The sequence below is a fragment of the Oryctolagus cuniculus genome, chromosome 12 (genome assembly GCF_964237555.1).
Source record: "Oryctolagus cuniculus chromosome 12, mOryCun1.1, whole genome shotgun sequence".
Taxonomy (NCBI): Eukaryota; Metazoa; Chordata; class Mammalia; order Lagomorpha; family Leporidae; genus Oryctolagus; species Oryctolagus cuniculus.
Window position 1 is genome coordinate 49,475,500 of NC_091443.1, and position 23,505 is coordinate 49,499,004.

Sequence of the window (23,505 nt, forward strand, 5' to 3'; positions counted from 1 at the left end):
AGTAGAGTTAGAAACATACCAGGGGATTCCAATTCAGTCCCATCAAGGTGGCACGTACCAATGCCATCTCACTAGTCCCAGTGATCAATTTCTGTTCACAATTGATCATAATGATAGGACTAAGAACCAAAGGGATCACAGAAACAAAAATAGTGTCTGCAAATACTAGCTGATAGAATAAAAAAAGGGAGAGAATGATCCAACATGGGAAGTGAGATACACAGCAGACCCATAGAATGGCAGATGTCCTAAACAGCACTCTGGCCTCAGAATCAGCCCTTAAGGCATGCGGATCCGGCTGAAAAGCCCATGAGACTATTTCAGGCATGGAAAGCCAAGACGCCCTGGGGGAAACAAAACAAAACACCTAAATGAAAGATCTCCGCGAGTGAGATCCCAGTGGAAAGAACGGGTCATCAAAGAAGGAGGTACCTTTCTCTGAAGGAAGGAGAGAACTTCCACTTTGACCATGGCCTTGTCTACATATGATCAGAGTCAGTGAACCCAGGGGGCTTCCATAGCCTTGGCAGCTCATGACAAGAGCCTAGGGAGATTACTGAGGCCATAAACAAGAGTGTCAATTTGTTAAGTCAACAACAGGAGTCACTGTGCACTTACTCCTCATGTAGGATCTCTGCCTTTAATGTATTGTTCAATGTGAATTAATGCTATAAGCAGTTCTCCAAAAGTACTTTACACTTTGTGTTTCTGTGTGGGTGTAAACTGTTGAAATCTTTACTTAATATATACTAAATTGATCTTCTGTATATAAAGATAATTGAAAATGAATCTTGATGTGAATGGAAGGAGAGAGGGAGTAGGAAAGGGGAGGGTTGCGGGTGGGAGGGATGTTATGGGGGGGAGCCACTGTAATCCATAAACTGTACTTTGGAAATTTATATTCATTAAATAAAAGTTTAAAAAAAAAGAAAGAAATTTAATCATAGCAATAGAAAAAGGAGTGATGTACTTGAGAGTAAAATTAACAAAAGAAGGGCAACACATATACACTGAAAACTCCAAAACTTTAATAAATTAAGGACAATTCTTGAACAGAAATCTCATATTTGTGGATTAGAAGACTCACTCTCTATACATTTTAAAATTTATTTATTTATTTGAAAGGCAGAGTTACTGAGACAGAGGTAGATGTCTTCCATTTGCTGGTTCACTCCCCAAATGGCCACAATGGCTGAGGCTGGGCCAGGCCAAAGACAGATGGATACAGGAACCTAAGCACATGGGCCACCTTCTACTGCTTTCTCAGGCACATTATTAGGGAATTGGATTGGAAGTGGAGCAGCCAGGGACAGAACTTGTGCCATATGGGATGCTGGCATTGCACGCAGTAGCTTAACCTGTTACACCACAACCCTGGCCCTTAAAGAACTCTATATTGTTTATGAAAACAGTTCTCCCCTAATTTGTCTACAAGCTGAACACAAGAGACCTAGACTAGTCAAACCAACTTTTAAGAAGAACAACTAGAATAACACATCATCTACTTTGAAAACATATTCTAAAGATTGTCACATGGTGGGTTAAATCCTTAGCTTGCAGGGCCAGCATCCCGTATGGGTGCCTGTTTGAGTCTGTGGATCAGTCTAATTCTGATCCACATCCCTGCTAATGCACCTGGGAAAGCAACAGAGGATGCACAAGTGCTTGGGCCCCTGCACCCACATGAAAGACCCGAAAGAAGCTCCTGGCTCCTGGCTTTGGCCTGGCGCAGCCCTGGCTGGTGAAGCCATTTGGGAAGTGAAACAGCAGATGAAAGACCTCTCTCTCTGTTTCTTGCTCTCTCTCTACTACTTTGCCCTTCAAGTTAATAAAATACTTTATAAATTGTCATCAATATTGTGATATTGGCATAAAGTTAAAAATAAATTCATAAATTTATTATCTGTGGATTTTTGACACAGGTTCCAAGGCAATTCAAAGCATTAGCCCTTTTAACAAATGATGCTATTGAATTTTCTTACGCAAAGAAATGAAAGGCCCTTACCTCACATCATACACAAAAACCAACCAGAAGTGTGTTATAGAGATAAGTATAAGAGCTTAAACTACAAAATTTTCAAGGAAAATACAACAACAGTATTTGTGACCTTGGTTAGGCAAACATTTCCTAGATGAGAACTTGGACTCCACAAAAAAGAAAAGAACAAAGACAGCTAAACTTGATAAAAATTGAAACCTTTTGTTCTTAGCACCATTAAAAATGACATTACATAACATGGGGGAAAATGCTTGCAAACAATACATCTGATAAAGGACTTTGAAATATTTAGAGAACTCATTAACAAATTATAAAACATACAACAATTAAAAATGACAAAATTTTACCAAAGAAAATACATAAAGACAAATACTCTCAAGGAAAGATACTCATACTCATTTGTCATCAGATCAAAGCAAATTAAAAGTTCAACCACTAAATAGCAATTAGAAGCCTATAATCAAAAAGCCTGAGAATACCAAGCCAGACATTCGTGGTGTGGAGAACCTGGAACCTCATGTGCTACTGTAGGATTAAACCTGCCAAACAGACACTTCAGGAGAAACTTTTTGCAGTTTCTTTGTAAGCTAAACATGAAACTTACTGTATAGCTCTTCAATTTCACTCATCAGCATCTACCCAAAGAGAAACATTTTGTCCATCCAAATATTTGAATGCGAATATTAATAACGACATTCTTCATGGTAAACTTTAACTATAAACACTTAGACGTTCATCAGCTGGTGAATGGAAAAGCACAAGGTGATATTCTCATGCAATGGCACATTTTTCTGCAGTAAAAACAGAACGACCTACTGATACGTGATAGATGAACCTCAAAATAGTCTACTAAGGTCAGACTCCTGGCTTCGGCCTGGCCCAGCCCTGGCCACTGCAGCCATTCAGGAAGGGAACCCGCGAGTACAAGATATTTCTTCTTTCTCTCTCTGTAACCCTGCCTTTCAAATAACTAAATCTTAAAAAAAAAAAAAAATCTGTAGTAGTTGTTTGACTCTAATACATAGAATCTTAACATTTTTTCTTAAAAGTCCTATTTTCATCAGCTTTTAGAAGTATTTAAAAATAGTAATGGAGACAAAGTATCAAACTAAAATTTCCTTCATAATATCAATAGAATAGAAATTATTTTTTTTCTTTTTAACTGTGGTAAATATGCAAAACATGAAATTTATCATCCAAGCCATTTTTTACCTACATTTTAGTGACATTAAGTACATGTATTATACTTAATGTGTTATCATCGATCCACAGAACTCTTCATCTTGCAAAACTGTATCTATTAAACAATGTACTCATTAAACAATGAATTTCCATTTCTCCTTCCCTCTGGCCCTGAGAAACACATAGTACTTACTGTTTCTACAATTTTCACTGCTTTATGTATCTCACATATAGGGAATTTTACAGTGCTTGTCCTTTTATGATTGGCTTATTTTGCTTACCATAATATACCAAAGTTCATCCACATTGGTACATGTCAGAATGTTTTTTCTTTTTAAGGCTACAATAATATTTCATTGTATGTACACACATATCCCATATTTCTCCATTCATCAGCAGGTACCTGGATTGCTTCCATCTTCCGATTTTAGAGAATAATATGCCATAGACATAAGTACACACATATCTCTTTCAGTCTTTCAATTCTTTTGGGAATATGCACAGAAGTGGAATTGATGGACTATATGGTAATTTTATTTTTTGAAGAACACATTGCTTGTGATAGCAACTGCACCACTTTACCCTTCCAAGAGAATGCTCAAGGGCTCCAATTTTTCTGCATCCTCACCAACACATGCTATTTTCATTTTTCTTTATAGTAGATTTTCTAATAAGTGTAAGGTAGAGTAACTTATTTTTTGAACTTATCAATCTCATTTTCTTTTTAGATTATTTTTATTTATTTTGAAAGCAGAGAGACAGAGCAAGAAGCAGAGAGAGAAATTTCTCACCCACTAATTCATTTTCCAAATGCCCACAACAACCAGGGCTGGGCCCGGATGAAATCAGAACTCAATCCAGACCTCCTACATTATTGGCAAGGACCCATTTACTTGAGCCATGACCTTCTGCCTCCTAGGATGCATATTAATAAGATGTTGACATCTGTAGTAGATTTGGGGCTGAAACCCAGACACTCTGATATGGGCTATAGATGTATTAATCACTAAACCAAACCAGCCACCCATTTACCATCTTAACATTTTTCAATATACATTTCAGTGACATTAAGTACGGTCACATTGCTGTGCTACCTTTAATCCCTAGAACTGTATTCATTTTGAAAAAAAAATCAATATTGTACTAATGCTGAAATCCTTGACTTTGAAACTAAGGCATTGTTTAATTTACATACAATTGATGAAATGTTATATATTAAATCCTATGTGGTATAAAGAATCAATTATTCATATTTGGGGCTGATACGTTAATTCAAAGCTCTTTCCCAGTTTTTTGTTGTTGTTTTTTTTTTTTTTTTTTTTTTTTTTTTTTTTGACAGATAGAGTTATAGACAGTGAGAAAGAGAGAAAGGTCTTCCTTCCGTTGGGTCACTCCCCAATGGCCACCATGGCCGGCACTGCGCCAATCCGAAGCCAGGAGCTAGGTGTTTCTTCCAGGTCTCCCATGCGGGGGCAGGGGCCCAAGCACTTGGGCCATCCTCCACTGCCCTCCCGGGCCACTGCAGAGAGCTGGACTGGAAGAAGAGCAACCAGGACTAGAGCCTGCTCCCATTTGGGATGCTGGCACCGCAGGCAGAGAATTAACCAAGTGAGCCAGGGTGCCGGCCCCTCCCAGTAGTTTTTAGGGATCTGCCATCCACCTACTTGGAGCTGTTTTGGAATGACCCTTCAGAGGGAAAAAAACTTCAACTCGAAAGTGAATCAACCGGAAAAACTTTCAAACTTAACTAAAAAAATGCATCAAAATACTAATTAATATTTGAACTGTGAAATATGTCTTATCTCACATACAAATGAAACAATACAAATCATAATCAACTTCACACAATTCCTTAGAAAACTTAAATTGGCACAAATATTTGGCACAGTGGTTAGGATGCCAAATGCAATGCTTGCATTCCATATCACAGTGCCTAGGTTGGAGTCCTAGCTCCACCAAGCCAGCTTCCTGCTGATGCGCACATTTGGGAAACAGCAGATGATGTCTCCAGTAGTTGGGTCCTGACACCCACGGGGGAGAGCCATATTGAGTTGTGGGCTCCTGAAGTGAGGAGGCTGACGGACTCACAGGCAGTTATGTCGGGTCCCTGTCAGTCAGAATGAGCAAGGGGAAGGTCTCTTTAAGAGGATACAAAATGCGAGCTTCACCCCAGAAGCTGCCTTTAGCAATATAAAAGTGCCAATTCCACTCCCGAGTTTCCGGTTTTTATCACCAGAATAGGAAGGAAGTAGTGATTCCATCCAGCACATCCTTCCCACGGCTTTTTTTCATTTGTATCATGAACAAGCTAGACAGGATTGCCATCCGGCCTTTTGATAGGTTTTGTTCACACCCTCTCATTGATTCATTGTGCTTGGAAGACTGGACCATCGCAGTTTCTGGGGCCTGCCTCGCCAGCCACTGTGGCAGGAGGTTTCTGACTCACACCGGTCTTGCCTTTCTCACTGCCTCATCCACATGGAAATTCTTCTTCCACACGAAGCAAGAGCTGAGGCCACGTTTCCTCACAGCCGTTTCACCTGGATCACGGCGCCGGCCTGGCCTAGTGCAGCCGTAGTATGCACTTGAGGAGTGAACCAGCAGATGGGAGATCTCTCTCTCTCTCTCTCTCTCTCTCTGTATGTGTCTTTTTCTTTCTCTCTCTGCCTTTCAAATAAAATTAAAATAAACTTTAAAAGAAGTCAAAAACCCCTTTGGAATATTTCTTGATAACTAGCAATTTAAGTAATATTTCATTCAAGTCTCTGAATAGAAGTAATATTGGCAGTTGAAGTCCCTGCTGCTAACTTTTGCATATCCCCTTCCTTTCAATCAGGTCTCCAGGAATTAGTGTGTTTTTAATTTGGGTTGATTATGCAGCATTACCATTGAATGGCAGGGATTTTTAGTGAACACCCATCTTCCCTGAGGTTGGTCTCCCTCTATCATTCCAATTGATCCTTAGCTCCTTCAGTAGTAACTTCCCACTTAAATTAAAAATTTTTTTTAAAGTTTTATTTATTTACTTGAAAGTCAGAGTTACAGAGAGTCAGAGGCAGAGAGAGAGAGAGAGAGAGAGATCATCCATCTGCTGGTTCACTCCTCAATTGGCTGCAATGGCCAGAGCTAGACCAATCTGAAGCCAGGAGCCAGGAGATTTTTCTGGGTCTCCCACATGGGTGCAGGGGCCTAAGGACTTGGGCCATCTTCCACTGCTTTCCCAGGCCATAGCAGAGAGCTGGATTGGAAGTGGAGCAGCCAGGACTCAAACCAGTGCTCATATGGGACGCTGGCACTGCAGGCTACAGCTTTACTGCTATGTCACAGCAGCGGCTCCTTAAATTACATTTTGACAGTTGATATACTTTGTTTCTTTATTCTGTGTCTTTAAATTTACACTTTAAAAAAAAACCCAAGAGATACTTGTTTCTTGGTTGAGGGGGAAAGCCAGGAAACAGATTCACTTAATATCCCCACCAATTGTCCTATCGACTCATCATCTAACAGAAATTAACCAGAAGACTGATCCTGATACTTGATTTGCAGGTCTCTCCTTAGTGAGCAAGGCAAGCATCAACAGAAGAGCCACTTTAGAGTCTCCTGGGAACAAGTGAACATGACAGTAAACAGCCTACATCAAAGACATTTCGATTCTGAAACAAGCCTTTCTGTTTCGGGTAAGTGATACACACCCAAACAAAACATTAATCAGAAAACCCATTTCATCTCCCTGGGGAATCTGAGCTATGGCACACCAGTCCTGCTCAAGAAGAGGGTGCCTTTCAGGAAATTTGGAGGTGGAGATAACCTTAAAGTTAGTAGGGATTTCATGGTAGTAAAGAGAGCCTTGTTGCAAGTATTTGACTAAAATTTGAACTGTTTCTTTTAATTAAAGTCATCAACTTGGGAGCTATATTTGTGTTCAGCTCTTCTTGGCTGGTTTAAGTGAACAACTTGAGAATGGTAGCAAATATTGCACTGATATAAGGTGCTATGTAAGGCACACCATAAGGAACTTCTGAGCTGTTTGAATGTAAAACAGAGGTTTATTCATTTGTTTTAAACTTTATCTTAAAATACGGAATAAAAGAGGGGAGACTTCAAGGAAAGTCTGAAAGTGGGATAAAAGTACAGTGTCGGCCTTGTGGACACAGGCAGAGGGTTGCTGTTATAAGAACTTATCTACTCCATGTATTTGTTTGTAAAATGCCAGTGGTTTGTGTTCATGGAGACCATCTATAATTGACTGACAATGGAGAATGGTATTCATCCTAGTGTTTACTATGGTGGAAAACAATGAATTCAATTCACCCTACTTGTCACCATTCTTTGTTCCCTCAGCTCTTACCCCTGAATCTCAACACCTTCCTATAAAGGCCTGAACACAGTGGGCCCGGCCCTTTTTCCTCTTCTTTCACCAGTACTGACCTTTGTTGCCCTTGTTGCCTGGCTCCTTCAGCGCACATGGCCATTGGGCTGCCTGCTCCTCTGCCTTCACTTCACTACCTGTGCTAAGCTGCTTGTAGCTGCTCATAGCCAAATGCTTGCTGCGTATGGCTCCTGGCCTGGTCTCTGCTTAATTTCTGGATTTCCCTTTCTCCCTTAGATAGAGCCCTCAATCTCCTATGCATTTCTCCCATTGAATAAAATCCTTTAAAAACTTATCATGTTGTCTGGTCTATTTGAGCCAGCATTCAGAATTCTTTTCTGAATTCATGACAAGAGCTCACATGGATTATTAATTTTGGAAATACTGATGAGCAGATTGGTTTCACAACTACTAAATATGTTTTTATAAAAACAACCTTATGGAGCCAGCATTGTGGTGTAGTGGGTAATGCCACTGTCTATACTGCAGCATCCCTCATGGGCACCAGTTCAAGCCTTGACTGCTTCACTTCTGATCCAGCTCCCTGCTAATGGATCTGAGAAAACCAGCAGAAGATGGTCCAAGTCTTTGGGCCCCTGCACCCACACGGGAGACCTGGCTGAATCTCCTGGCTCCTGGCTTTGGCATCACCCACCCCTGGTCATTGCAGCCACTCAGGGCGTGAACCAGCAGATGGAAGATCTCTTTCTCTCTGTCTCTCCCTCTAACTCTGCCTTTCAAATAAATAAAGAAATAAATCTTATCCTCTAACTCTGACTTTCAAATAAATAAAGAAATAAATCTTAAAAGAAAAACTTTATGGAGAGGTGCGCCCCACTTTCTCTCAGTAATGATATCATCTTCTATTACAACTATTTCGATAATCGAGGTGCTCCTTTCATCCTATAAGTGGATAGGCTTCAGCGCCCTCTCATTCTTGCCTTCTTGCATCCAAATGATCAAGAAACAAGCTGGATGTGCCTCTGTTGCTTGCTTGATTGCTCTGTTGTAGCGAGGAGGAGTGTGTGACAGGAGAGGAAAAATAACTTCTTTAATTTTTGCTTACCAAGAGAGGTAAAGAGACTCAATGAATATGAATGACCGTCACTCTATGAATGTGTATGGAAAATAGTGAATACTACATTATTATCTTTAATATGTTAACTTCTTTATTACATGCTTAGTGATGAATTAAGCTATAATTTTTCAACTTAATTATGTTTTTTATCTTTAACATAGTAGGAAATGACTACTGAGATTTACGGTGTATTTTTCTTTTTGTAACTATCCAAGTTTCTGACAAAATGAAAATTTATTATTTTTTATTAGTTGATATCATGTAGAACCAGAAAATCATGATTTCATTCTATTCAGAGTTAACCTGGTACTCCTTAGAATGTAGGAGACAACTTTGTCATAGGTAAACATTTTTAATGAGAACTTGTAAATAATTCAGAGCAAACAGAAAATATTCAAAAGGTTGGTAAACCGTATTTTAGGGAAATATTGGCTAACCTATATCTTCTGATTTGGCAAGGAGAGAGCTAAGAGAAGTTCAATGTTTGGTTTTGGTTTGTTTTGCCATTCAAAAAAAAAAAAACACAACCTGGCCATATGTCTGTTCTACAATACCCAATTGAGATAAATCAGTTGCATTGTTGATTTCATCAGAATGGTTAATTTGGTAATGACACATAGATAATCTTGAAATGGTTTAAAAGGCAATGAAATGTAGTTGAATTACAATTTACACCACCAAGAGCAGAAATCTGGGGACTAAGTGTGTGGTAACTCTAGGGGGGCTGGAGTCAGAATGGACAAGTTAGTCAAGAGTTTACCAGGGAATGGGTCATAGTCCCCTGAATGCCTAACTCGACAATCTTGACTCCATTCCACTGGTTTCTTTGACTTACCATAAGTTCTTTTCTAATTATTTATAGAACTTTCCAGGACATGTTTACTAACTCATACCCATTCTATTGTGGATCCCAATTCTGTTTTCTGAAAGTGGACTCTTGGTCCTGTGATCTGTCTTTAGCCTCCCTGGACTGGCACACTACCAGCCACATCTCTGTTTTTATCAAAACGGGGTCAGACCCGTCCTTAACTCTCTTACATTCTACCTTGAGAAGCCTGTAACTTTTAATAAGGGTTGGTTTTGGATGAATTGAAGGCATGGAAAGTGAGATACCAGGGAATAACTTGCAATGACTCCACAATGCCCTTTGTTATATCAGTATCCAACTTTCCTCTTTGGTGGTTGACCTCCAGCTTAAAAGAGTTTCTCCAGAGGGAAAGTTGCCACCTGCAGTGCCAACATCCCATATGAGTGCGGGTTTCAGTCCTGGCTGCTCCAGTTACCATAAGGCTTCCTGATAATGCACCTGAATAACCAGCAGAATAAGGCCCAAGTCCTTGGGCCTTGCACCCACGTGGGAGACCAGAAGAAGCTCCTGGCTCCTGGCTTCAGACCCGCCCAGCTCTGTTGCAGCCATTTGAGGAGTAAACCAATAGATGGAAGATTTCTCTGTCTTCCCATCCCTCCCTATCCCTCTTCTCTCTCTGTAACACTGCCTTTCAAATAAATATATCAATCTTAAAAAACAGTGTTTCTCCCCAGATCCCAGGAACACTGTGGCATCTCCAACTTTGGTCTGGGCCTAGCCAAATACCAACAGAGATTTTCCTAGTTCATCTCTGTCTCAGGCAATGACCTCAAACTGTTGTTTTCATCTTTTCCCAAATAGCTGCAAAGTTTACATTTATTTTCATTTCTTTCTGGTGAATCACACAGCCTTACCCAGAGAAACTCTGACTTCGAAGGAAATGAAGCAATAGTTGTATATAAGCAAATGCCTCAAAGTCTAGGCTATTTATACTTAAGTAATTTAAAAGTCTATTGCAAAATGGGGCAATGCCAAGGACAGTGTATTTTATGTCTCACCCATATTCACTTCGTTTGTAGAAAAGAAGAAGAGTATTTGTGAGCAAAATGAAGCTTGTTTATTAAGGATCCTAATCAAGGTCACATAATACGTGTGTTTATATCATCAAATCTTCCCATTACATTTAGGAGACAAAAATGCTCACTAAAACATTTGAAACAGTGTATTGCTATGTACACAGGTTTAGAAATGACTTAGTTTTGAAGGACAGTGGTCTATAGGCTCTTAGTCTCTGCAAAAAAGAAAGTCACAAGTTATACTTTCAAGTGTTCCTGGCTCTTAGGAAATGGTCTGCACTCACCTCTCATCTAATGCACTTCTTGACATTTCTATGTGAGAACACAGAGAGTAATGTTTGGAAAAATTAATTTCCTTTAAGATAAAATCAAAAGGGTATCTACTTAACCACTTCAATATTTCAATATTTTTCTTGAACAATTACATTCATTTTCTTTGCCTCCTCTAAGTCACAAAAATAAGAAAAAATAGAAAAGAGTAAACTGAACAATACTGAATTCAATAACATTGGAAAGAAATCATAGAATGAATATATTGACTTTGGAATATGCCTATAATGTTGATGGGAGTCTGTGTGTATACACACACACACACACACACACACATCAGTATAAACTTCTTATAGAAAACTTCCTTAAAAAGTTGACTTCTTTGGGCCAGTGTTATGGCACAAAGAGTTTGGGACCTATGACACTAGCACCCAATATAAGCGCTGATTCTAGTCCTGGCTGCTTAACTTCCAATCAAGCTCTCTGCTAATATGACTGTGAAAACGGTGGAAGACGGTCTAACTCTTTGGGTCCCTGTACCCTACATGGGAGACTTAATGGAGTTAAGGCTGGATTCAGCCTGGTGCAACCCTGGCCATTGCAACCATTTTGGGAGTAAATCGGCAGAGGGAAGATTTCTCTCAGTCTCTGTCGCCCTCTAACTCTGTAACTCTGCCTTCCAAATAAATAAATGAATCTTTTTTAAAAAACTTACATCTTTAAAACAGTTATTTCACTTGAAGAAATAATTTGTAAGAGCTAATTAAAGCACGGAAACAATACTTGTGCAAGTATATACTGTAATTGATAGCACTTTTCAGTAGCCCAATAAAAACTGAAGTAACTGGGGCCACCATTGTGGTATAGGAAGCTAAGCTGTCACCTGTGATGCCAGCATCCCATATGGGCACCAGTTCAATTGCAGGCTGCTCCACATCTAATCCAGTTCCCTGCTAATGCCCCTGGGAAAGCAGTGGAAGATGGACCCAGTACTGGGCTCCTGCCACCCAAGTGGGAGACCAGATGGAGTTCCAGGATCCTGGCATCTGCCTGGCCCAGCCTTGTCCATTGCAGACATCTGGGGAGTTAACAAGGGGATGCAAGATCTCTCTTGGTTTTTCCCTCTCTCTATATAACTCTGCCTTTTTAATACAATAAGTAAATATTTTTTAAAAAATTGAAGTAACCTAGATGTAGGGAAGTGACTTTACAGATTATGGTACCTCCACCTGATAATGCTGCATACATGCTAAAATACTACCTTCCTTCCAAATAAAGATTAGATGTTTGGAATAGTGCTTATATAGTAATATAAGTTGAAATAATAAATATGAAATAATATAAATGGTAGGTATGCTCACAAATTTAGAAGTGGCTATCTTTGTGTGGTAGAGTTTGGGCTTCTAGATTCTTAATGATTTTTTATATTTTGGCAACAAACATGTATTAGTTTTATTGTCAGATAAAGTAACTATTTCATAATAGTTCTGCAATTAAATGGAATAGTAAGTAAGAAATCTCACTTGTGATTACATAAATTGTAGGTAAGGAGTTGTGAAAAGTTGGTGGTAAGATCTGGTTCTGAACTGAAGGCATGTCAAGTCAGGGTAGACATAAGCAGAATTGGAACTTCTGAGGCTGGCATTTGGCACACCAATCAGACACCCTTTGGATTAGCTTGCATTCCACATATGAGTATGTGAGCCAGGTCCCAAACCATGGCCCCTCTGCTTCTTTTCCAGCTTTCTGGGAATGCACACTCAGGGAGGCAGCAGATTACAAGGGACAAGTTACTTAAAAAGTTTGTTAACCAGACTTTAAGGAAATACAGAGAACTTGGATCCCTGCTATGTACATGGTAGGCCCAAACTGAGTTCATGGCTTCGTCCTGGCCCAGCCATGGCTATTGTGGGCATTTAGGGGGTGAACAGTGGGTGGAAGATTTCTCTACCCCACCCCTTCCTCCCTCTCTTTCAAATAAATTGGAAAAAAGATATAAAAAGACTTGGGGACCCAGGGAGCATACGTTTTCCCTTAAAAAGGAGAAAAGAATTCATTGGAAAGATATGAATAAAGGTAAGCAGGAAGTGTAAAGCCAAATATCAAAACCACAAGACACACACACACATCATAATTAAATAATTCCATTAAAAATGAACCTTCATGGGAGGTATCGTGGCACAGTGGGTTAAGTCATCACCTGAGATGCCCACATGCCATACTGCCATGCCCGGGCTCAAGTGCCACCTCTGCCTCTGCTTCCGGTCCAGTTTCCTGCTAATACATCTGGAAGGCAGCAGATGGTGACTCAAGTACTAAATCTCTGCCACTCATGTAAGAAACCGAGATGGAGCTCCCGGATCATGACTGTGACTTGGCCCCGCCCCAGCTGTTGCAGGCAGTTGAGGAGTGGGCCAGTAGATGGAAGATCTCTCCCTCTTTATGCATTAATCTGCATTTCAAATATACAAAAATGAATCAACATTTAAAAAAATAAACCTTTAAAAATATGAACTTTCTATCCAGAGAGGGAAAAAAAAAGCATGCCTTCAAGGAAGTATTGAACAATTTCCCTAATGAAGTAAGAATAAAGAGCAAAAAGAGGAGCTGGTACATAACAAACATAATGGTAGCTATAAAAACTATATTCAGAGGTATGCTTGAAAATATTTGACTGCCTCTACTGAAAAAAAGGTCCTGATTTACAAAATTTGGCAATTTCTGTGGTTTAGTAATCACGCCATAGTTTATTTCAAACTACCACAGGATGTCACTAAATGCAGACTTGCAAAGAAATACGCACAGTTTTTGCACACTGGTATAAAATATTTTCTGAAACTACTGAATGTATCACAGTAAGTTACACTGTAATAAATATATGAAAATGAATAGAATATACCTATTCAAAGCCATGAAGCATGACAAAATTCCAATAATTTTTCACAATACACATAAAATTAGAAAATTAAGAGCTAATATATAGTATAAAATATTAATAATCAAAAAATACAAATACATATCAGTTTGGAAATACTTTTAATAAATATACTATGCATGTATATAAAAAGTGCTAAACAGAAAAGTTTCAAAAATATTACTGAAATATATCAAGCTAAAAAAGCATTAATAGAAAAAAGAGGATATTATCTTATAAGGGAAATAGTTTCCATATTATCCTCAGGTGTCAATAACAAGAACTTGAATGTCTCTAATAATTCAGGCTCAAAATATACAATGCCAACATTGTGAAAATTAAAAGATTTTTAGCATGGTTTTATCAGAAACCTAAAATCAACTATACATGAAAAAAATTTCAGTGAGCTTAAACAGTTCTCTGTAGACCCTTCAAGTAAAAAAATAAAGAACATACAAGTTCATATAAAATATTTACAATATTACCACATTTAAGTCAGAAAAATAAGTCTTAATATATTTCAAGGAGTCAATAACATACATATTAATCAATATGATATTGGATTAGGAATTAATAACTAAAATTAATAACTAAGCATATTTAGAAATTCAAAGCACTTTTCTATAAATAAAAAATGAATTAAGCAGGATATCATAATAAATTATGTATTCTCAACAACAAACATAAAATAATTACATACTGGGTCCCTTCCTCCCATGTGGGAGACCCTGATGGAGTCCCAACCTCCTGTTTTGGCATGGCCCAGCCCTGGCTGTTGAAGCCATTTGGGGAATAAATCAGTGGTTAGGAGATCTGCCTCTTTTTTCTCTCCCTTTATCTCTCTTTCTTTGTAATTCTGCATTCAAATAAATAATAAGTGTTTTTTTAAAATAAGTTGTGGGAGGCATATATTAAAATTTTTATTTAAAGTAATTATAATATTTTAAATATTTAAATAACATCTAAGGGTAGAAAAGGATTGGAAAATATTTACAGACAGGTTTCGATGTGAGTGGCATGTTGAAAGGATAAATGGACATGTGCCAGGGTAGTTTGGGAAAGGATAAGATTCAAGGAGAGGGAGCATAGATAATCATCAAAATAGAAAAAGGAAGTGATGTGGCAAAGTACAAGTAAATCTGGTTTTCTAAGACAGTATGTAAGGGATCATATTAGAAAATATTAATGTTCCTATCACAAACAAAAAATGTTTGAGTGGTATATATACCAATTACCTTGATGTGACAATTATTTATTTTTTTAATGAATGGTGCTTGGCACATAGTTTAATACTTGCATATTAGCTTTAATGATGATGATGGTTATTTTTTGTACATTTATTTATTATAAGATTGATTTATTTATCTGAAAGGCAGAGTTACACAGAGATAGGGAGAGACACTGAGAGAGAGAGATCTTCCATCCACTGGTTCACTCCCAAAATGGCTACATAGGCCAGGGCTGGCCAGGCTGAAGCCAGGAGCCAGGAACTTCATTCAGGTCGCCCTTATGAGTATAGGGACCCAAGGAGTTGGGCCATCATCTACTGCTTTCCCAGGCACATAAGCAGAGCGCTGGGTTGAAAGCAGAGAAGCCAAAACTCAAACCGGCACTTATATGGTATGGTGCCACTGCAGGCATTGGTTTTACCTGCTACACCATAGTTCTGGCCATGACACTTATGTATACGCATAAGAAAATGAAAAATAAGTGCCGGTTAGGCAAAATAATTAAAAAAACTGAATTACTCAGATTCTGTTCCCTAAATCTAATGGTAAGACATTGGAACATGTTTTAATAAGCGCATGGCATGGTCAAATTTGTGTTTTTTAAAGGGTGATTCCATCATGGAGACTTGAGCAGCATGTGCAGGGTGGGGAGTGGGGTCAAGGGAAAGACCAGGGCTTAGCACACTCAGTTGCTTTGCAAGTCTATCAAAATAGTCCAGACAAAATACGAGACGGCCCGAATAAGAGGCAAGGCAATGGAATTAGAGAAAAGAGGACATATTTGAAAATCAGAGAAGGACAGTCAATGAGAATTTAGAAGCTGACTGAATACAGAAGGAAAGTGAGAAGAAAGGAACCGAAATGGAAGTTTAGTCTCTACCTTTGGTGACTGAATGCACCTTAGTCTGATGGAGATGCCTTAACAAAACACCAGAGTGGCCAGCTTCAGCACCTGAAATGCACTCACCGTGTGAAGGCTGAGAAGTCCAAAATCAAGGTTCCAAGACAGTTGGTTTCACACTGATGCCAATTATCTTGTCTTGTAGATGACTCTCGTCTCATTGTGGACTCACATGACCTCTTCTTTGTGCCCGTAGAGGAAGAGAGTGAGCGAGCGAACTCTCTGTGTCTCTTTCTCTTATAAAGACACTACTTCCGTCCTGAGGGCCTCAGCACCATGACTTCATCTAAGCAATTGCCTCCCAAAACTGTCACATTAGGGCTCCAAGAAAGAAATTTTGGAGGGACACTGCTCAGTCCACCACATATGATAATGTGAAAACTGGGAAGAGAAATAAACAGGAAAGGCTAACTCTCCCAGGGAGTGGGGGATTGAAAGACCAAGAAATGAGTTTAACTTTGGATACAATGCCATTTAACTTTAGGAAATGCAGGGGAAGATAGCTTGCAGACCCTTCGTCTTTGAAGTGCAGAACTTTCAAAAGAGTTGGAGGAAATGATCCAGAAGTCATTTCTTGATGATACAGCTATAAAGGAAGGGAGCATGCATGACAGAAAGAGGGCTGAAGGTGGATTCCTTGAGACCACAGCCATGACCATGTAGAAGGACACAGCAAGGAGGCTGAAAAAAGGTGGAGGGATGAGAAGATAAACAGAGATCTATGTTGTCATAGAAACAAGACACCGACTGTCATCATGCCTAGAAGGGTTCGTTCAGTATTCTATGCATGAGACAGGGCTGTAGGGTGTCTTTTGAGAGCAGATGCTTGTAACAATGCCTCCATCTCATACTAGCTTTACCCCACTATGCCTATGATGACCCTGAATCATTTGCCAGCTACACTAGTCCTGGTGCTACAGAGAAGAGCTCTGCTTTGCTCTCATGAGTTAGTTCAAAAAGGAAGATCTTTACCTTTGCAGATGCCAGGCAAGTCTGACCCGCGGTTGGTCCTCCCTCATGCAGACCACCCTCCTGAGCAAGGCTGCTTGGATCATGTGCTCTAGGTGCCTGCCCTCGTTTCTATGTGTGCACATTTCCGTCTCCAACTCTGCCCCTTCTGCACCTGATCCATCTCACTGATCATGCAAGGAGAGCCCAGCTCCTATTTGGTTGCTTTATATCTTTGATGCATTTTCTTTTATGGTTTACTCCTTAATTTTCCTGCTCCCTGTAGTTTTTGGAGAGCATTCTTTGAGTCGGGCATCCTGATTCCTTAGAATTGCTTTTCTAAGGCAGTGACTGATAGTGTTTGCTAGTCCAACTTTACTTTCTTAAAAGCCAAGAAAAGAAAAAAAGATAAAAGCATCAGCTTGAGCCCAGAGGAGGCATTCTGGGAAGAGACGCCGGCTGCCCTGTGACTGTGCATTTTAAGCGGGAGCCTCTTCTCCTGATGAGAATTACCTTGGCCTGGGCTGCACATTCCCAGTGGACTCTTTCCACTTAAGCTTTTTTATTAAAAAAGTAAATTGGGATTATTGTATTCCCTCACTTTACTTTAGAAGTAGAAATTTTAAATTAATTGTGGTCTAAACTGATAGCAGGGAGAGTGGTACTGATGGCAGTCTGGCGGCCTCTTGTTTAGCCAGCAGAGACTTCGGTTATTGCTGCTGGGAATGGCTTGGCTGAGATATTTTTAATTTTTTTCCCTCTAATGAAGGATTGAATTATGACTTACTAGAAAATCCCCAGTGTCATGTAGAGAGAGCGCAAGAGAGAAATGTTGACTAACTTCCTCTGACTTGATTGGAGTGAAGCTATTTATTGGAACTGGTTTTAAGTCACGAGGCCTGGCATTCTAAAGGATTTTGGCATTGAGGGTAGCACTGTCCGGAAAGTGCCTTTTAGCTCGCTTCAGGGGTCATTGCTTCAGCACAGTGGGTAGTGTTGTGAAAAGTATGAAGGGCAGTCCTGCACCGGCTGCTTGTGTAGCATCACCAGGCTGTTGACACTGCTAGGATCAGTCACTACAGTTCAGCCAGGAACTTCCTGAGCCCTTCTTAACCTATTTCCACCCTGGCAAGTAAGGTAACCCCAAATGCCAGGCTCTCTATATAGGTACCACCTGCCAAGAGATCAATCCCCAGTAGACGGGGCAGATTTGTAAACAGTAATTTCAGTGCTATAACAACAGCTCTGTGCCTGCTACATAGTGGGGATAAGAAAATTGTGGATGTTGCAAAGCAGAATTACTGGCCTGGAAACTTTCCTTCTGTGGGCAGATGGTCTGATCAAGAGCAAAGACAGATACGTCCTTCTTCAAACCAAGGGCAATGGTTACACAACAGGCTTAGGTAACCGCCACTGGAGGAGGCAGCTTTAGGTAAAACTCAGTGATGTATATTAAAAGAACTTCTTTGAATCCAGGCAGCTCAAGTGAAACACCTCTAGAGGATATTGGGCTCAAAGCTCACTACAAGCACACTGCATGGAACAGAGAGGATGTCTCACATTTGCCTGTGTCCTAAAACAACTGCATCCTAGACATTTCCATATTTCAGGGAAAGAGTTTAAATAGAAAGAAAACGGTACCCAATCTGAGAGCAGAACTCAAGCATAACGACCTTGGAATAACATTTACTCTGTGCCTCCAGTTTTCTGAAAACAGCTTTCAACTGCAAAAATATTTTTTGAAGTTGCCTATTAGAGAAATCTGTCCTGAAGCTTATTTCACAGTTTCATTATTGCTGCAATGGCAACCAGTATATGGTATCTCAAGGTGCACATATACGTACACCCACAGCATTTATAACTGCTGCACTCCCCAGCCCTGATAGCAAAGATAGAACATTTTCTCGAGGATTGGATGAGACGTGCTGTGGAGTTCAATTAATGATTTTTTTTTCTAAATACAGGATTTTTTTCAAGCAGTAAGCCAAGTAACACATGGAAAAGAACCTTTAATGTTTTGTAGAAAGCAGTCCCCATTTGGTATTGCACACTGCTAGTTGAAAGATGGCATTCTGGCATTTCCAATCAATTCCAAAAGATGCTCTATTTCCTACTTATTGTTTTGGTTTAGTATAGCTCATAGTCCTAACAAAATGGCTAATTTCGTAAAGAAATTTAATTTCTTTCTGAATAATGAAAGCCATGAGAATCCAATATTTAGAAAAACTTTAGTCACAAGCTTATAGAACAGGGAGATTCAGAAGAAATCTTCTTTTAATCTTTTCTTTTTTGGTATCATGCAGCTTAACACTGAAAGATGATTGAGAATGGTGTCTTTTCTCACATTGGTGCCACCACTAAATTGTGTAGATTACATAGTAAAGAAGCAGGTGTGTTCCTAAATGCCCATTTGTTTCAATATATTCATAGATAATAATTACCCATGAGGAATAATGAGAGTCTCTCCACTTCACAAACTCAGCAACTGCTTCACCAATAAATGGCAAACCCTTTGTAACCACTGCTGTACACATCCAAAGACTAAGTATATAGCTAATGAATAGGGTAATAGTCTTAGTCGTCATTGCATTTTAAGAAAGAGTGGAGCAGAGGACATAAGTCACAGTTCAAACGCCCCCCATGAGTGACAGACCCTTAAGAATGAAAAGTGTTGATAAATGATATCATGTGAGAAAGGTACATGTTAACAGTTGCTGTCATTATGTGTACTTACAGGGGATACTCATAATAGTAGCCCCATTTTATGTTAGTATTTTGAATGGGTTGAGTACTTTATATCGTTTCTTAGCTAGCTTTACTGTAAGAATTCTGTATTCTCTCACCTTGCTTCACTATAAAATACTCAGATGAGGCTATCCCCATACAACATATACATTTCCAGGGCTTAATAGGAAATTCCATTTTAGATAAGAAAGTAAAATTCTTAGGAATAGTCTTAATTCCTCAAGTGTAGTATCTTTCTGCCCTGTAAGAAAAATTGGTGATAATGTCATAAGATTTTAATCATTATAACTAATAACACAAAGATGCCTCCCATGCACAAGTATAAATGTAGGTGAGGAAACTGTTTCAGTCATCCCGAGGTATGAAGAGGAGAATGGTCAGTGTCATCTGTCATTTGTAGATGAAGATGTGCATTGAAATCTATACAGCCACTTTGCCTGTGCTATCATTCTTCAAAAGAGGAAAGCATGCCTTCATCTTTGTTTCTATGAATCTGCAAACATGCTCCTTGCTCCCAATCTCACTTTTATCCTTCGGTCCCCTCCAATCATTTTGGATACAAAGCTATGACTTTATATTATTAATGATAATTTAAAGATTAAAACTCTGGATAATATGCCAGCTCCAACTGATCATGACAGCCTGACACACAGGGTGATGGGTTGTGCGTATCAGGAAAGAGTAGCCTGAGCTTCTGCCTACAAATAAGTGTGACTTTCTAAGGATAAGTAAGCACGACAAAGGAGTAAGTTCTTTTCAAAATGTAGTTGAAACATGGTCATTAAACTACTAAACTCAAACTCATACTCCAAAATATGTGTGACAGAGCTACTGCCTAACTGCTTGCAAATGGCTTCTCTTCCAAACAGAAGTGAGTAATGAGAATTTTATTCTAGAAGCTCTCTATTTCAAACAGAATTCTGTAGGAGGTGCCGTTCTCTTTATACATTATTAAATCTCTCACTGAGGATTTTCCCCTGCAATCTGACCTCAGGTTTTCACTGGAAAGTATTGAATTCTGAGTTGATTTGGAATGCTTAGCCTTACACAAGCTGCATCACTTTGAATTAGATTTTACGTTCCTCTTACTGAAGCGTATTTACAACATCTGCAAGAGAATCTTAGACCCTGTGTCCTTTGCCACTGGCCCCAACCCACTGTGGCATCACCATGCATTCTTCAGTAGCATGGTATGAGTTCCCTTGTTTCCAGCAAGGAAAGAAGTAAGTTGGAAGCCTTTTCTTTCCTACTTCATGCGAAAATATAGAGAACATCAAGAAGCGTGTGGATTGTTCTTGTTCCATCATGCCCTTCAATGTCCCAGCTTACACTTGCTCTTTGGGGAATGTGCTGCCAGTTGCCTAAATGCAGTAGGAGAACTAAATGGGGATTTTATAAATAAGGGAAACAGATGGAGGCTAGAAGCTTGTGCAACATTGAAAGAATTGCGTGCTTAATAGCCTAAATGCTTAATAGCACTAATAGCTGCCAAGCCACCACATAACTCACTAATATGCATGAACTGTAGCAGCAAGAAAGTGACTGCTTTCAGTCTCAAGGACTTTCCTAAAAATTCAAGGTTGTAAGAACCTAACCTAGAGAATAATTACTTGTCCAGACGTGATAACAGACTCTGGCAGAACAAAAATGACAGCTTGATTCACAGACAAATATAAGTCGGTCTTGGATGTCTGGCTTCCATTTTTCTGGGGAGAGATAGATGTCTTTAAAAAGCCTCAGCAGTGAACATCCTGTCAGTTTAAAAGGTCAGACACTGAAGTGTATCAGAAGAGATGATTCTGCATAGACCATTGAGAGAAAAGAAAATGATTTCATTATCCTCATTCATCTGCTATAGATTAATTTGGTTTCCATCATCATGGCAATTAAGGCATTTTTGTAGTCCTGCAGCAACAGAGAGGAGGGCTACTATGGCTGACTTAATAATTTTTAGGAATAAATGCTGTTAGGATAGAATATGGAGTTGAAACATTCAACTATAGTTGATTAAGAAAAAAAGAACACAGACATAAAACAACCTCTACATTTCTTTATGAGCTACAAAGTGAAGTTTGTATCACACAAATAATTCTGTAAAGGACATTTCACTATTCATAGTGTATAGCTGGATGTGACAGTATGTAAGTGAATGGAGGGATGGAATCATGTCGAGAGGATTGCAAGCAAAGGGCATATTTTCTGCCAACCTGAGCTTCTCCTAGTTCAAGTGCAGCATCTACAAAAAGGAGAGGGCCCAACAGTCCCTCCTAAATGGGCGCCTTCTGATTTGCTTTGCTCAGTCAGGTTAGCTCAAATACTTAGCATAACATGTAGCTATTCTTTTAGTGACTCCTACCTGGATTCAATGTGTATCCATCCTATTTCTACTGCTTTCACAATGTCTTTCCACCCACCCTCTTTCCATTCCCACTTACACGATCCTTGTAGAAGTCCTCATTCCTCTGCACTTAGACAACAATAATAGATTTCTAGCCATGTCTCTATTTACTGTTTCCAAATTCTTGTGCATTCTACTCACAGCCATCAGCAAATTTATCTTCCTAAAGTTTATCTTTAATCATGTCAACCCTTTGTCAAAAATGTCAGATGGCCTCAAAATGTCTGTGAAATTAAATACTAAGTCATCATCCTATCATTTAAGGCCCTTCAGAGCAAGCCGAAGTCAATCATTTATGCCTCATTTCCCGCTAGTCTTCCAAGCCCCTTATGCTGTGGTCAATCTAGACTAAGACTGATCCTTGGCCACAAGTTCTGAGCACTTAGTTTACGGTTCTTCTTTCCCTGTTTCTTGGAATTCTCTTTCCCCTTACTTTAACTTAGAATCCAATCCATCACACAAGGTCATTCACTCCTTCTAGGAGCATTGTTTGTCTTGCCCCTGTTGAGCATAATTCATTTCTGTAATTGTGTCTCTCAAGGTACTAATCATAACTCTATGGAATAGTTAAAAAATATAGGGACTTGGAGTAAGATCTGTTCAAATGTCCCCACTGTAAAAGGGGGCTAAATATTTAACTTTTGAAAACCTCAGTTTACATAATGAAATTCAATAAGTATTTATTTAGAGACTTCACAGATAGAATGCATTAATGCTTACACTAAATAGCATTTCTTTAGTGGGAGAAGACACAGACATTTCAAATTAACCAAATAATTAAATTATATAGTATGGTATAAATTGGTTAAGTGTGTTTGTTAAGAAATAGAGTAAAGGTGATAGGAGAGTCAGTTAAGTATGTCATTTTAACTTGAGCGTAGGCCTCACTGCAAAAATATATAAGAAAGGTTTGAAAAAATGAAGGGGATTGACAAAATCTATGTGGGGAAAGTGAGGTCTTAACACAGGAAATGCCAGTGCAAAAGTCCTGAAGCCTAAGCTGATCACTGAAGAGCAAAAAGTCAGGTATAGCTGGAGTAGACTGAGCAAAAAAGAAAGGAGGAGGAAGTTATGTCAAGAAATAATAAGGGCAAAGGTCATAACTTGAAAGACCTTGCTGTATATTGTAGGACTCCATTCCACACTCTGAGAGAAATGAGATGTAGATTTTTGACATATCCTGAGTAGGAGAAAAGATCCAACTTGGTTTCTTTTCATTGTTTTAAATATTTATTAATTTGAAAGGCAGAGTTACAGAAAGAGAGAGGGAGAAAAAGAAACAAAGAGATATCTTCCATGCACTGGTTCATTCCCCAGGTGGCCACAATAGCCAGTGTCAGGCCAGACCAAACCCAGGAGCCTGGAATACCATCCGGGTCTTCAACTTGGATGGCAAGGACCCAAGAACTTGGATCATCACCAGCTGTTTTCCCAGGAGAACTGACAGAGAGACGAATCAGAAGTGGAACAAGGGGGACATGAACTAGCACTCATATGGGATGCTGGTGTAGCACGACCCACTGTGCCACAACACCAACACCCCCCCACCAAACTTGTTTTTTTTTTTAAAGAATCATTCTAACTACTG